Here is a 15509-nt window from a genome sequence, read left to right as displayed (position 1 = left end):
ATACTAGTGCAAAGTCATGCACTTGCAGACTAATGAAAAAAGACTCCTCTATGAATTGGAGGATTATCAGCTGAGAATAGCAGATGAATAAAAAACATAATTGGGTTAATCTAGAGTAGAAAGAATATAGACCACTATACAATGTATCAGTGAAAAAAATAACATCCTAATGTTAGGAAATAGAGTGTGAGGGGTTTCTGAAAGAGATAAGGAAAGCCCTACTTCAAATATGATGTATAAGTCAGGATGAATGATGTTCAGGAAAGCTCAACATAAACTAGTCTAAAGGAGGGAAGATCTGTAGGTAGATAGCAAACCTATCTTATAGTAGAAGATGAAAAGAATTTAAGTTCACTTTAGTAAGTGAAGTCTAAGAAGCAATGTGACTCATCTTCAGGAACAGAAAAAACAGTAAACGTGTATAAACTAGTCAACATGTAATGGAAGCCAAAATTAGAACCATCAAAGGAATGACTTCCTAAAATATTTTACAAGAATATCTTGTGTATATATATACAAGAAACTTTACTAGTTTAAAGATGCAGCTAAGTGGTTGAAAAAACTATAGCATAAAGATATTTATAACAGCAGGGGACTGGATGCAGTGAGCAGGACTTTGGTTTTGTGTTTGTTGTATATTAAGAAAGGGTGGGAAATCAGCTTACTAAGATGAAAATTACTTAGAAGGAAACTGAAGCTGCTGAAAACCAGCACTGACAGTCCATTTGTAAAATTATCTTAATGGAATGCCTCTTAAGATTTGTAATATCCTTTCAGTATAAAATTAATAGGTCTTGATTACTTACTCTAATTTCCTGTGTCTTAAGTTTCTGAGAGCATGATATCATAGAATCACAGAATCATAGAGTCATAGAATCATAGAATCATAGAATCTTAGAATCATTGAATCATAGAATCATAAAATCATAGAATGGTTTGGGTTGGAAGGGACCTTAAAAGATCATCTAGTCTGATTCCCCTGCCATGAGCAAGTACATTTTTCACTAGATCAGGTCTCTGTATTTTAATAAAGACATGGTCCAATTAAAGAAGGATCAGAAGAGATCAATGAAATTTTCTGGGGTGCAGAAAACATGATCAAAATCAGAAACTGAAAAACTGGATTTCGTTGTTCCAGAAGAAAAAGAATACTGACAAAAGTCTTGCAAGTTTTCTCAGATACAGAGAGGAATTATCTGTTCTCTCTTTTCCATGATGGACAGGTTATGATGTAATGGACTTAAATCTTTCTTACTGAAGTTCAGGACATAATTTCTAATGGTAAAAATAGTTGAATGCTGGAATAACTTGGCCTGGAGGTTTGCAGAATCTGCATTGCTGGGATATCTTTAAGAACAGGGGCATAAACATCTGTCAGAAACAGCACAACTCTAAACAATCCTGGGTTTAGATAAGGAAGTGTATGAAATGACAAACCTGAGCTTTTATGACTCTTCAGAACCAACATTACTTTCTTTATCTCCACTCCCAGACTTTGCGATGTACATTTTAAAACATGTTTTCATGTTAATATTCACCAGAGTAGATATTTCCAAATAAGATTAAAAGAGGTTTGCTGAAAACAGATAATTTTCAATTGCAAGATGCTCTTTGTCCTGTATTATGTTAAAGAAAACGATTAAATAAATGTAAGCTTACTATACCTTTCTATTTTATATAAGATTATTTTAGACAGCTGGATGATACAATTTACAAAAGAAAACACTAAATTTTTAGAGTTATCATAAAAAGACAGCCATGGCAGGCTGTCCTTGTTCACTGAAATTGTTGATCTCATGTAATCTCACCATTTCTTATCCTTCACTCTGTTCTTAACATTATTGTTAAAGTTTTTCACAAGTATCTTAAACTATGAAAAAGTATATGAGAGGCAAAAACACTGCAGAGGTAATGTTGTGGTTTAACCCTGTCTGGCAACACAGCACCATGCACTTGCTCACTTTCGCCTGGTGGGATGGAGAACAGAATCAGAAAAGTGAAAGTGAGAAAACTCATGGGTCGAGATAAAGACAGTTTGATAAGGAAAGCAAAAGCCATGTGTGCAAGCAAAGCAAAACAAGGAATGCATTCACCACCTCCCATGGGCAGGCAGGTGTTCAGCCATCTCCAGGAAAGCAGGGCTCTATCACATGTAATGGTAACTTGGGAAGACAAACACCATTGCTCTGAATGTCCCCCCCTTCCTTCCTCTTCCCCCAGCTTTATATGCTGAGCATGACGTCATATGGTATGGAATATCCCTTTGGTCAGTTGGGGTCAGCTGTCCTGGCTGTGTCCCCTCCCAACTCCTTGTGCACCCCCATCCTACTCACTGGTGGGGTGGTGTGAGAAGCAGAAAAGGCCTTGGCTCTGTGTAAGCACTGCTCAGCAGTAACAAAAACATCCCTGTGTTATCAACACTGTTTTCAGCACAAATCCAAAACATACCCCATACTGGCTACTAAGAATAAAATTAACTCTATCCCAGCCAAAACCAGCACAGGTAATTACATGAGTTTCAAGTTATTTAAAGGGACATTAATATAGTGATAGGACTAAAGGTAATGGGTTTAAGCTGAAGGAGGGTCGATTTAGATTAGATGTTAGAAAGAAATTCTTTACTGTTAGAGTGGTGAGGCACTGGCACAGGTTGCCCAGAGAGGTTGTGGAGGCCCCATCCCTGGAAGTGTTTAAGACCAGGTTGGATGAGGCTTTGGGCAACATGGTCTAGTGGAGGGTGTCCCTGCCCGCAGCAGGGGGGTTGGAATTAGATGATCATTGAAGTCCCTTCCAATCCAAACCATTCTATGATATCCTATTCCTTCATAGGATTCTATGATCCTGTGATTTTAATATAGCAATTATTACTGGAATAATAGTAGTTCGATATATTTCCTTTCAAATATCTCAGGATAAACACTTTGTCTCAAGAGATAAACTAATATTTGTCTTGCTTAAGAAGTAAAAATATTTTTTACTGTTCAACTTAATCCTATTTACCAGTGTATTACAATTATACGAAGTTTTTTAAAAAGGAAATAAATTTTGATGTATAAAGGTAGCAGTTATCAACGTACACGACATTTGTTAGATGTCATGGTTTATTTTGTCTCTCTGCAAGTGTACCCAGAAAAATGAAACATTCAGTAAGTCAGTCAATGCACTTACTCAGTTGTCCCTGAACCTCACCAGAAAAATGAAATGCAGTCATGGAAGTTGCAGTATGTGTCTGATGTTCTCAGCCTAGGATAAATCATTGTTTCCTATTATTTCCTACAATACTTCATATCTGAAATATATAACTTGGCATCTTTTGTTCATTTTTCTTTATTATTCTAGTTCTCTGACTTCAGACAGTAGCATCCATTCACATATCTGTAAGAGGCTAATTTGTCCATGTGTGCTTTTGGTAAAATACTCCTAAACAGATGAACAGATTTTCACAAGTGAGTTGTTACTCGCCACTTTATAACTGGAGACATTACTTATTGGTTAAAAAAATCTGAAAAGTCTTGTCTATTTGATGTGATAAGACCAAACTGTACCAAAGGTACTTATAGCTAATTAAAGTATTGCTCTTCCATTACAGAGATTTCTCTACTTCTCTCAGTTTTTTAAGTCTAGTGCACTGAAATGAATAGAAAGACTCCCATTGTTGGGAGGGAGATTGTTCAGGGCCTTGTCAATTGATATAATCTTTAAAATGTTCCTTTTTCTTTCTGTTTCATCTTTTGAAGTGTCAGTCCATGCAGACTACTTAGCTCAAGTATTTCACTTTTCAACATTCAATCTTTCTGCCCAGATACATCTTTTTTTTAACCTCCTTTGAATTTTTCTTTTGCATCTTGAATTCATAGCTTCATTCACTTTCAGAGAAACCCAAAACAGCCTTGAACTGGACCATAGCTATTGTTTGATTTCCAGTCCAGTTTTCAAAATGCATTTGTTTTATTTGGCTCTCAGTCCCAAGTCTCCTACCTATCTTCATGACAATTTTTTTTTTTTTGCCTTCTTTTTTAAAGTTTCTCTAATAGTCCATACTACACTACAAATTCCTCAAACTTAAAATTCTACTAAATCTTTTTTTTTAAAAAAATGTATCATGCTTACCTGAAGACTGGTGCTGTGGGAGGATTGGGGTTGTTAGCCTTCTGTGTTACAGTGTAAAACACTAAACTGAATGCTTATTTTCTACCAATCCATGAGCAACACAAGACTCTCTGAAACCCTCAACAAAGCAGGTGAGGGGACAGGTAAGCACTTACACAGCTGCTTTTCTTTGGTGTAAATCTCATTTTTATTTGCACAAAATTCTACGAATCGTGTTTTTACTTTATCCTCTGCATAGATATATCGATGTTATTAATGACAACTACATCTATATCAGTGTCAGTGTAAAAGACAAATAGTCATCACAAAATTCCCTAAGATGCAGCAAAGAGAATTAATTTGGCCTTAGTTTAGCTGTAAGATTATTCCAATGCAGATTCTGGCTAAAGCATATAGTAACTCTTTGTGTCACTGTAGCAGCCTGAGCCATGGTTCTACTAAACAATTTCCAGACCTGAATTCAACAGTTAAAATTTTTCAGTCACTAAAATACAAGGTCATAGTACTGATATCGTATTTTATCTGTACTTCTTTGGCTTTCAGGCTCATTTCAATAAATTATCACATTTACAACCTACCTTCAAGATATCTCTTTGAGTTAAACCATCCCATGTGGCAGATGATGCATGTTGCAAACCTCTCTGGAGGTTTAGTCCAATTAATCATGGAGCTAACACAGAATATGGTCCTTTGCTTAATAAGTTTTATGTCACACAGTGCTCATATGCACCAGTGCTCGGTAATTTGCACTGACTATCAGCAGGTTGCTGTGTGCAATTCAGGATGGGTTTTTTTTGACTTCAGTAATTCTAAATCATTCCCATGTGGAAGAAAGATCTAATAGTGTCAACTCTTGCTTTTCTCTGGGAAGGTGGTCTAAGTCGTGAATTAATTGTGTCTTGGGTGCAAAATCAAACAAGTGGAGTTCAGTTCCACTAATTCAAGTTGGTATTTTTGCTAATGTTGGTCACAGGATTTCTAGTCATCTCTGAGCAAGCTTGTGTCTGCCATAGACCATTATGTACTATATTACACCAACAACCTGAAAAATCCATTGGCAATCAGCAATTTCAGTCACCAAAAAGAAAATGGTTTGGTTTAGAAGAGACAAAGCTGAAATGTGGAAGCACTGGAACTTGAATCTCGCTGAAGGGGAGGGAGTGCTACTGACCCTTTCTGTGGAAGGCAACTTTCTGGTTCTCTCTGTGAGCCCTAGTGCCTGCTGCAAATTTAATTTCTTAGATATTTAAAGGCTGACAAATGCTGTCTTTAATGTGTAAGGGCTTTCACAGTATCTTTAAGCTTGTTAAAGACTGCATTGTTAGACCAGCACTGAGATCATGTCTTGAACTGACTGTGGCTCTGACTGTGGCTTACCTACATGAAAAATTACTGCACAGGAAGCAAGTTACTGTGTAACAGGGTGGAGTGTCCAGGATGTAATTTAGAAAATCTAAATTAGGTTCCTGTTTTGCATGATTCTCTCGAAAAGCCTACCAGTGTCCACTACATATAAAGAAGTCTTAAGGAGACCGGACTGGGACAGCCAAATACTGTTTTATGAATAATCTTCTAGCTCTGTCCATGAGCACCTTCGGGACTCCAGCAGGGCTTCAGACCTACTGGAGGGGGGGAATGCCAACCTGTACTGAAGCTAAGGAGCTGAATCAGCACGAGAGTAAGTCCAGACTCCCAGGGGCGCAGGCAGAGCACAGCCCCACACTGACCTGGGAGCCAGAGCTGGTTGGTGCCTTGCTGGGGATACGTACAGGTGAATTCTGTGACTGTCTGCCCCTAACTCCATAGGCGTGCCCTTATTGCATGTCAGAAGTGTCTTCGCACACTGCCTTCCATGGCAGGAACTTCACTGTACAGTCAAACTCACAATTAACAAGAGATGGGAAAAGTGGATCCCAAGTATATCCTGAAAATTGCTTTATCTTCAGAAAATACGTGAGGTCAAAGGGAAATAAAGAAGTTTACCTATTTTAAAGATGTGCCACTGAATGTGTGTATCCTTTAAAATGCATTAACAAAATAATACTGCAGTATTTTTGCAAGTTCAGAAATCATGAATTTAGAAAAAAAAGGATACTATTAAAAAACTTTGCAAAAATGTTTGTATTAATCTACCATGTCACTTCAAATCTCATGAAATTATATTTTATATAATTCACATACCACATTTAGTATTTAGATGTGCTGTGTCAAAATTAAGTATATAATACGTTTGAATATCAAGAAAAGGTTGTTATACTGTGCTGTTTCTTAGATGTACGGCAAAGGTATAAGGAAGCAACCTGAAGATGATAAATAGAAGTTTTGTTCTGATGCTTGCCGAATAGCTGAGATGCTTACCTTTGAATACCAGCTGTTGTCTCGTCACTTTTTAATGGATTTTTTTTTTACTACTATGTATTTGTCTTCCAGGAACCACATCAGCTTGGTGGTAACTGATCCCTATTTGCTCCTTCTTCTAAATCATATCTAAATTTTTATTAAAAAAGTTATATCCCATTTTATAAAGTCTGGTTATATCATGCAACATTAATGCCAAAGACCAACCTTTAATTATGATGTGCTGCTAGCAACTTCTCTATCTCTTGTCCTATGGGAAACTAGTTTGATGATGATGATTTAACTTTTTTTATGTTCTAGTTTCTTATGGCTATCTCAGAATAAACTTTATTTCTTTAAAAAAATAGTTTAAGTATTGCTGATATTTTTTTTGAATTCTGATATAAAATATAGTAGCTTTTTTGGTGCTTTGGAAAGAATTGCATGTTGCATTCTGAAAATGTGGAACATCTGTTGCTTTAAAAATTCATTATTTTATGCTGTCATATTTCCTGCTTTTCCAAAATCTCACCTACACAAATCAGTATTCTGCAAGAGAACCTCAACTCTCCTCACAACTTTCATTCCTGGATTCAAGTCTTACCAAACAGTGAAATAGATATGCTAAAAACTTGCTAGTCATCAAAGTTTCAGAGAAAATCTTGAAAACATAAGATTTAAGAACCTGGAATAGCAATAAAGGCAACACCAACGCACTCTTTAAAAAAAAAACAAACCTCGTGATTTTTCAATTTTAAATTGTGGTGTTTATATTCCTTAATCTAAGTCTTTTGGCCATGTGATTAACAGTATTCCATATTAATCTTCCAGAGGATATTATAATAAATGCTTTATCATCACAGATGACTCCTAGGTTAATCTGTCTGACTGAATATCATGAGAGAGCAGATTTAGCATACCTGGACTAACATATCAAAAAGATTTCCCAAAATGAGTCAAATATAAATCCTGCAACTCATTCTGAAAGTAAATCACAATTACAAAATTTTATGACAATCACCATTCACTGGGCTCTACTGCAGTGCAGTATCTTTTAAAAGGGGTAGCAATTTCCTTTTATATAATATTTCTGTTCATATGTATCTGTGCTGGCTTTAAAATCTTATCTTTTCCAGAGCTGCAGGAAAAAAGTCAGGACATTTTATATCATTATAATCTGCACTCTCATCTTCTCACAGAGAGTCAGAACATTCTGCTTCTTGAAGAAACCAGGATTTCAAAATGTTAAAGTCATGAGTTGTTATTGTTTAATAAAAAAATATTTTAGGTCATTTTAGACATTTAGGAGTTCCTTGAAGCTATGAAAAGTTAGACTTATGGCAAATAAAATAAATAACAAAGATGACAATAAAAAAAACAAACAAACAACAACAAAAAAAACCAAAAACAACAAAAAAAAGAGGAGGGAATTTAAACAAAAAGTGTCTATGTATAAAACATTTGAAAGGTATGTGTTCTCCATGCACAGGAAACAAGTGCAAAGATATAAAGCTTTTATTGACACTTTTTTAAAATGTTTGCATAGCTTGTAGCTTATCCATCTCAAAACTTCTGTTTGTAAGATTTTACTATATGCAGTGCTATCTTGTATTCTCTAGCCATGAATCATAAAAGGCATTGAGATAGAAGTGACAAATTGCTAAGTCACATGGAAACTATATTCCTCATTTCTCTTTGCTCACCTCATTTTCACTCTGCTAGTTTGTCTATCTCAGGTTAAACTTTGAACATTTCACAGCTCTGAAAAGCTTCAAACAGCTCCCACTTTCTTCTTTTTGAGCAGGATGTTGTAAAACCCAGCATCCCTCTTGAACAAATATGGAATTTCTCTACTTACACTTAGCCCCAAACTCAAGCTTTCCCAAAGTCCAGGACAGACAATACTTGTTCCAGGAACCTTTCCTTTTTACCACTAATTTAAAAGTGGTAAAACTTGAACTGAGGATACTTGTACAGGTTCAGATTTGTCATAGATAATATCTGAAAGTTACTTATTTTTATACTCATTCTTTTTCATGTTACTGTCTATGTAAATGTAAGTTACATATGCATGGAAGTGGAAATATTAATTTAACTGTGGCTTTCAGTCATTTCCATGAGTCTCACTTCGCTTTGTGGCACAGCTGTTAGACTTGGTGTCAAAGAGTTATATTATGATGCTGCATTGCAAGAAACCTTCCAACTACTAATTCTGTCCTGCATTTTTCAAGTCATGAATTTTATGAAGGCACTGGATTCAGAATGACTGATTTTACAACCTAAATGTAGAAGATCAAATTCTTTTTATGGCAGGCAAACATCCAAAATGAGATGTTTTACAGAGCTCTTGTTCTATTTGTGTTGGAAGCTGAGGTATTTGCTGTTTGTTCAAACTGTTTTACTTTTTAACTAGCACAGTGTACTCATTCAAACACCAGGATTTAGATATATCCCAGCTCATAAATGGTTCCCTACATTTATTTCAGAGCAAGCTATCAAATTTTCAGAAAAATGACTTGTGTTCATCTTGAGAACCTTAGTATAGATAAGGTGATAAAATTTCAGTTATTATTGCCACATTGAACTTCATAAATGGCACTTAAGTACATAAACTTGTTCTAAGTCTTGTAGGTGATAAAAGTGAAATTCAGCTTGGAAAAAAAAAACCCAAACCCAAACGAAACCAAACCAAAACAGGAGTAAATTTTCTCCTGTGTAATCTTGTTTTCTTTATGGAAAAATGTGTTTCCATATTTGGAAACTCCACATAAAACTAGTGCATTTATGTGGGCTTTAGATGATATATAGACCTGTAACTTTCTATGCAGAGGTGAATTTCCCTCTGTGGTAAAATAATAATGTCTCCCATGTCAGCTTGGAATGTGCCTAGCACAGCAAGGACTTGATTCTGATTAATGATTGCAATATTATTTGTTTCATTTTGTTCTTCTAATCAAATTATATAAATACATTTTACTGTTCTCTCCTGAATCACAGAAGATGATCCACATCAAATGAAACATGTTTTCTTCTCATAAACATTATGTCAAGTGGAGTGGTAAAATCATAAGTATTGTTGGTCAACAGGTGCTTTCAGACTATTAATGTAAACAAATAATATTTGGTTTAATTTCCAAAATGTGTTGATGGATCCATATACTCTATCATCTAGTGAATGAAATAGAGTATTTCAGTAAAGTTTATCTCTTAACTAGGATATATAGACATACTCTTATACTCTGTAATATTCTTCCATCTTTATGATATACAGAGTGTGATCATTTAAATTATTCTGTATCAAATAAAAAAATTTCCATATGTAAACTAGTAAGGCAGATGAGTTAGAGTGGTTTCCATGTTTTCTCCTCTAACATCAGTGCAGTTCTGCCTCTTCACAGTGAGGATATGATCTTGCTTGAGAGCATCTGGCAGGTTCATGAAATCAATGGCAATCTGTAGGGGACAGACTGGGCTGGCGTAGGGTGTGCACATTATTTGTATAATTCCATGCAATGAATGTTCATGTTTCATCTCTCCTGATGTCAGCCTTTCTGTAAAGACAAAGAGGAACAGGAGACTGATCACAAGCATGTCTGAAGGAGAGGTTTCTAGGCAGCAGGATACAGAGGGGAAAAGAAAACAAGGTGATCACAGCAAGGGCCTGATGTCGTTCAGCTCAAATAGAGAGGGGAAGAGAAATGATAGAAAGAAACAAGGATGAGGCAGCCAGACCACAGAGGTGGCAGAAGACCTCAGAGAAATAAGCAAAGTTTGCTGCTGCCCAAAGTGTCTCTGAGCTAGTTCAAACCAAGACCATAAGAAAGGACATTCTCTCAATTAAGAACTGTTTATAAACTTTTTATTTCTATGCAGACATAGTAATTCTAAATTTTCTCTCCTTTGAAGTTTATATTCCAATGAAACCTGCCTTTTCCAGTTTAATAGCCAATATTACAGTTTGTCTAGAGGAGCTCACATAAAGGACAAGTTCCAGGCATATCCGATTCAAAGATTTGGCCAAGTCAATGTTCCATCACATTGAACTAGCTTTGAATGTTCATATGTATTATGATATCAGAAACTGTCCAGCTTTTTTAGTGTACTACACCACCAAAGTTGATGAGAGGAACAGAGTATATGGTCATGGACACAGTTCAGCAAAGCCAAGACTGTTCTCTGGAATCCAGGCTAACTCTGATGAGATTGGCTTGGATGTCTCTGTGTAATTCTTCACTATCCTGTACAGTTACAGGTTTACTAAATGGACAAATTGTACAGGCTGTACAGTCAGAAAGGCCATAGCAAATCAAAGCAGGCTGTGAACTATAACATGAGAAATTATGTCTTTACAGGTAGTATTAAAATACATATAAGTAGTTTTCCTCTATTGCCTTAAGGTCATTTAGAGGTTCCCCATCCAGACTTACTCAAAGTTAAATCCCTGCCTTAATTTGAGAGTAAAAGGATACTAGCCATTAAACAAAATCATTGGATTCAATATAGAGGTGAACCCCATGTAGCTGTATAAGAACTTTATCCCATTCCCTGTATCTGCATCCTTTGTGTGAATGAAAACCTCTGAAGCACAGCAACTCATTCACCATCCTATTTCCAGCCCAAGAGAACTGAAACTCAAGGGCAAACAGAGCCCTATTGGAAACATCTGAATAAGTTTCTAATGGATGGTTGTTATCGAAGCACTCCCATTTTGCCATCCTCAAGCAATTTTATGTTTTGTAGATGGATGGCAGCCTTTTTTTTTTTTCTTTTTTCTTTTTTTTCATTTCCTAGCTTCTCTAATTAACATTTAATCTTATTGGTGTTTCCAAGTACTCTCTCCAGGGTCACGGTACCAGTAATATTGACTATATGGAAAAAACAAATTTACTTATCAGAAAGGAATCCAGGTAGAAATAAGAATTCAGTGCAGCTGAAGGAAAGAGCAAGATAACTCAATACTGGAGTGTCTTGGATTTGAGACAGATGCAGATACATGCATCCATAAAGATTTGGATGAGTGAATACTATCAGGCTGTTTCACCTTGTCTCAAAACAAGAGGAGTAAAGGGCATCCTTCCCTCATAGAAGTGAGATGGGGAAAAGCTCTGGGACTCTACCAGGCAGGACCCATCTGTGTTGGGTCTGTTTGGGGATACAGAGGTGCCCACCACCAGGAGAGCTCCTAGGGAAGTCAGACGCTCTCCGAAGAGGCTGCCAGGGTTGCTTTCCCAATTTGTGGCACTACTGATTTCCAGAGGGACTTCAAGTCTTCTATTTCCCATTAGCACATCATTTCTACCTCCAAGATTTAAATTTTCTGCAGTTTATATGATAGTTGACTACTGCTTCTTCTTGCCTCATCCTTTATATATCTTCCAAAATATTAATAACCTATAAGTTATTCAACAGCCTTCTGTTTGCATATAGTTAGTAAATCTAACAAATATTTAATGAAAAAATGAATCAATGAGTCTTTCTTTTCCTGTAATTTATTCTTCCTCCTAAAGCATATGTAAAACTGTCAAAAATTATGTGAGCACTTAATTGCTAAAATTATGTTGACATTCAATGAAATGTAAAAACCTCAAATTCCTGCATCATTTTTGAAATGGAATTTCAGCTTCAAAACCATGTAGCTATTTTTGATAATGTTACCTTGTCTCTTTGTAATCATTTCCTCTGTAATTATGTTCTTTAGTTTCTTTAAGGAGATACATTTAAGTCTGACTAAATTAGTAGAATCAAGACATTGAAGATTCTGCCTTTGCTTTTTTTGAATTACACATGACAAAACCAGGAAAATGTGCTATTAACAAAGTAAAGAGAATTGAAAGATATAAATTTAAATGTGAATTTAAGGAAAAATTAGAAAATTCAAATGCAATCTTTACTAAATATTGGTTTTGAGTTAAAAAAAAATAATCCATTATGCCTGGAGTATAATTGAAAATATATTAAAAGCAAGGTTTTTATGTGCGGTTTAGCAAGACTTGAAATAAACTAACTCATATGCCTGGTAAGGCATCAAGCTCAGTACAAGTTCTTTCAAGCTTAATGTCTCCTTGATAGCAGCACTGGCAAATTCTGCTTTGCATGCACTCACACTAGTTTTGCAGATTAAGATAAAAGGCATAAACATAAATCTCAGCTACCACATTGTTTTTGGGAAATATATCTTATACTCAAGCTTCTCCATGTATTTCATTAAATCTTAAGAAATAGTGTTACTTGCTGCTCCATACTTTTCTGGAAAAAAAAAGAAAGAAAAAAAAAAAAGGAAAAAAAAAAGAAGGAAAAAAAAGGAAAGAAAAAAAGAAAAAAATTAAGAAAAAAAATTAATTGTCTAAACTATTCCACAAAAAAATCTAATTCTCAGCTCAGGAATCTAATTCTCAGCTTGTCCTTTAAAAAATTTTTATATTTTATTATTTTTATCTTAGAACATAGGGCTAATCGTTTTTCACAGAAGGTTAGTGTTCATCCAATTTCATGGGGTTATTGGTTCATATCACAAATGTAAAAAATGCAAGTATTGGTTATTTCATCTTTTCTAAAAATACAGACTACTGCAGGACAGAGTAATGGCATTTGGCTTATCTCTCAAGCACAAATATAACTTGGAGACCACTGGTGCATTTTAGGAAAGTAGTACCAATTTCTCATGTAAAACGCCAATCTCATTACAACATTCTCTCAGCTGCAGTCCTCCTAAATAGACTATTAGTACCAACTGCTAATATTCTTTCCTTTCAATAAATAAAATGTATATGCAACATTACTGAAGTTTTTCTAGCTTTTGGTAGGCCACCAGAGGCCAGCTCTTAGTTTCTGAACCCAGAGAAGATAAGGTTTTGCACAAGAAGGACTCAGATTTTGGTAGATAGGAAGAGATTGAGGTCAAGTTTATCAAGTCCTAAAGATCTTTTGTTTTTCATCAGATACTCAGATAGAGACTGAGGGAGACATTAACATCTCCTTAATTTAACTGTATAAAAATAAGATGCTGTGTCTGAACACGTCAGTCGGCTTGGTGTCTTCTAAACATTGGAGAGGGAGCTTTGGGGATTTCAGTCTAGTTTTACAATGAAGTTAAATTTAACATGAATCCCACTTATTTTAAAGCTGAATAGAAAACTAATTTGTAGGTCCAGATGCAAAGTAACTCTTTTCTTAATGCTTAAGTTTCACTGATACTTCAGTGGTCATAGCATACAGATATAGATCCATTTAGCTAAAGATATCTGGAAATGAGTGCAAAGAATTTGGGTTCTGCTGCTGTAAAATACCCTCAGAAAAAGCAACAGAGACTTCTGAGATCCTCAAACCAAAAGGAATTCAATAAATCTACATAAAATGATAATATTATACATATGTACAACTTTGTGAGTGAAAGGAATAGGTAGCATGTTTCTCTGAGTACACTGGCGTCAACAACAACAACAAAAAATCTTATTTATATTAATTAGAGAATAGTTCTTCCAAGTCGGACGGTAGTGAGGCCACTGCACAACAGAGCACTGCTTTGTGCTAGTCCTTGGCAAGCTGGCAGGCAGGCCAAAGACATCATGGACATGAACAACGAATATATGTCCCTGGATGCTGGTCCTGCCTAAGCAAGCTCAAAGCAGCATTAGCAGGATCTTAAAAAATATCTTCTAAGACATTATCAGAAACTCCACATTCATTTAAAAATTATGCTTATTTAGAAAAGTCTATGCTTTGTAAAAGTAGCCCAATTAATCCTGGGCTGTAAATTCATATCCAGAAGGCATGTGAATCCATTTCCATGGCATTAGTTGCTGAGGAACTGCTAATATTTCATTCAGATGTTAGGAGCAAATGTGTCAATCCTGTTTATCACTGGTAGAAAATGAGTAGAGATAAGTTTTTGTTTTGGGGTAGGTTTTTTTCCTTAGCAACTGGACTCCTTTCAGCTTTTCTGTTACACTGCAGCCCTAAATATTACTGCTAAATATTTTTGCTTGACAATAACCAGGATGCTCAACTTCTTTCTGAGTTACTAAGTGATTCATTACTGGGAGCGCAGCAAAACTGAGTTTTTCCAATAGTTCATTCCAGCTAAAGATCACCTTCTACTCTGATAGTATACAATGAGACCAAACAGAGGAGAAATGACTGCAGCACTCTGAACTCTGTACAAAGAAGTCACAATTCAAAGGAGCAGGGATATACAGTTACTTCTTTCAAACTGAATGGCTCTTTAGAATCTGTGGTCCTGTGAGCTATTTTGGTTAGGAGGAAAAGATAATGATGAAGCCAGGTTACTTTGATACAACCCTATGCTTATTTACATGAGGCATGGAAAACACCGCTTCACGCTGCACTTGAGGAAAACAAACACTATAAAATGGTCAACATTAACCTCAAAATTCTTTCACGTGAGTTCTCTCAACTCTTTCAAAGGCTTTTTTTTTACTCTTTTTTCTGTCTTTTTTCCTCTTCTTTGTATCTCTTGCTGTGATTTGTCTCACTGCTTTTCTCTTTCATATATTTAGCTACATGAAAACAATAACCTACCCCAAAAAGGGCATCACTTGTGATTTTTTTCTTAGCCAGGTGCTTTGTGAAAGGAGTCTGACTTCATATGGCAAGGCTCCAGTCAGGTCACCTTGCAAAAGTAATTATACTGCATTATCAACATTACACTGATATGCATACTGTATATATTCATATAAACTTTATATACTGTATAAAATTTAACTCTGCAATCAGTATTTGTAAATACTTTGATCTGTCATAAAAGGGGAGACATGTTATTTTCATCTGATGCTCGTATGAAGTAGGCCAATCATAGTCTATATAATCAAGACATCAGCACAAAATTTAAGTAAATATTCATTCTTAGCATACATATAATCACTGTTAGAATGAAGATCTCATGATTTCCAACAAAACAACCACTTGGAATAATAATAAGTTATTGATAGAGAATGCAAACCTGGGTGCAAATAGATAGAAATGCCACCAGCATAGGAGCATAGCATCAGTATACAGACAAATGTAATGGGCTCAGTGTTGATCCATTCATACTAAAGAAAAGT

Source organism: Balearica regulorum, chromosome 2 (genome assembly GCF_011004875.1).
Source record: "Balearica regulorum gibbericeps isolate bBalReg1 chromosome 2, bBalReg1.pri, whole genome shotgun sequence".
Taxonomy (NCBI): domain Eukaryota; kingdom Metazoa; phylum Chordata; class Aves; order Gruiformes; family Gruidae; genus Balearica; species Balearica regulorum.
The sequence above is the reverse complement of the archived record's forward strand: the minus strand, read 5'-3'. Positions refer to the sequence as shown.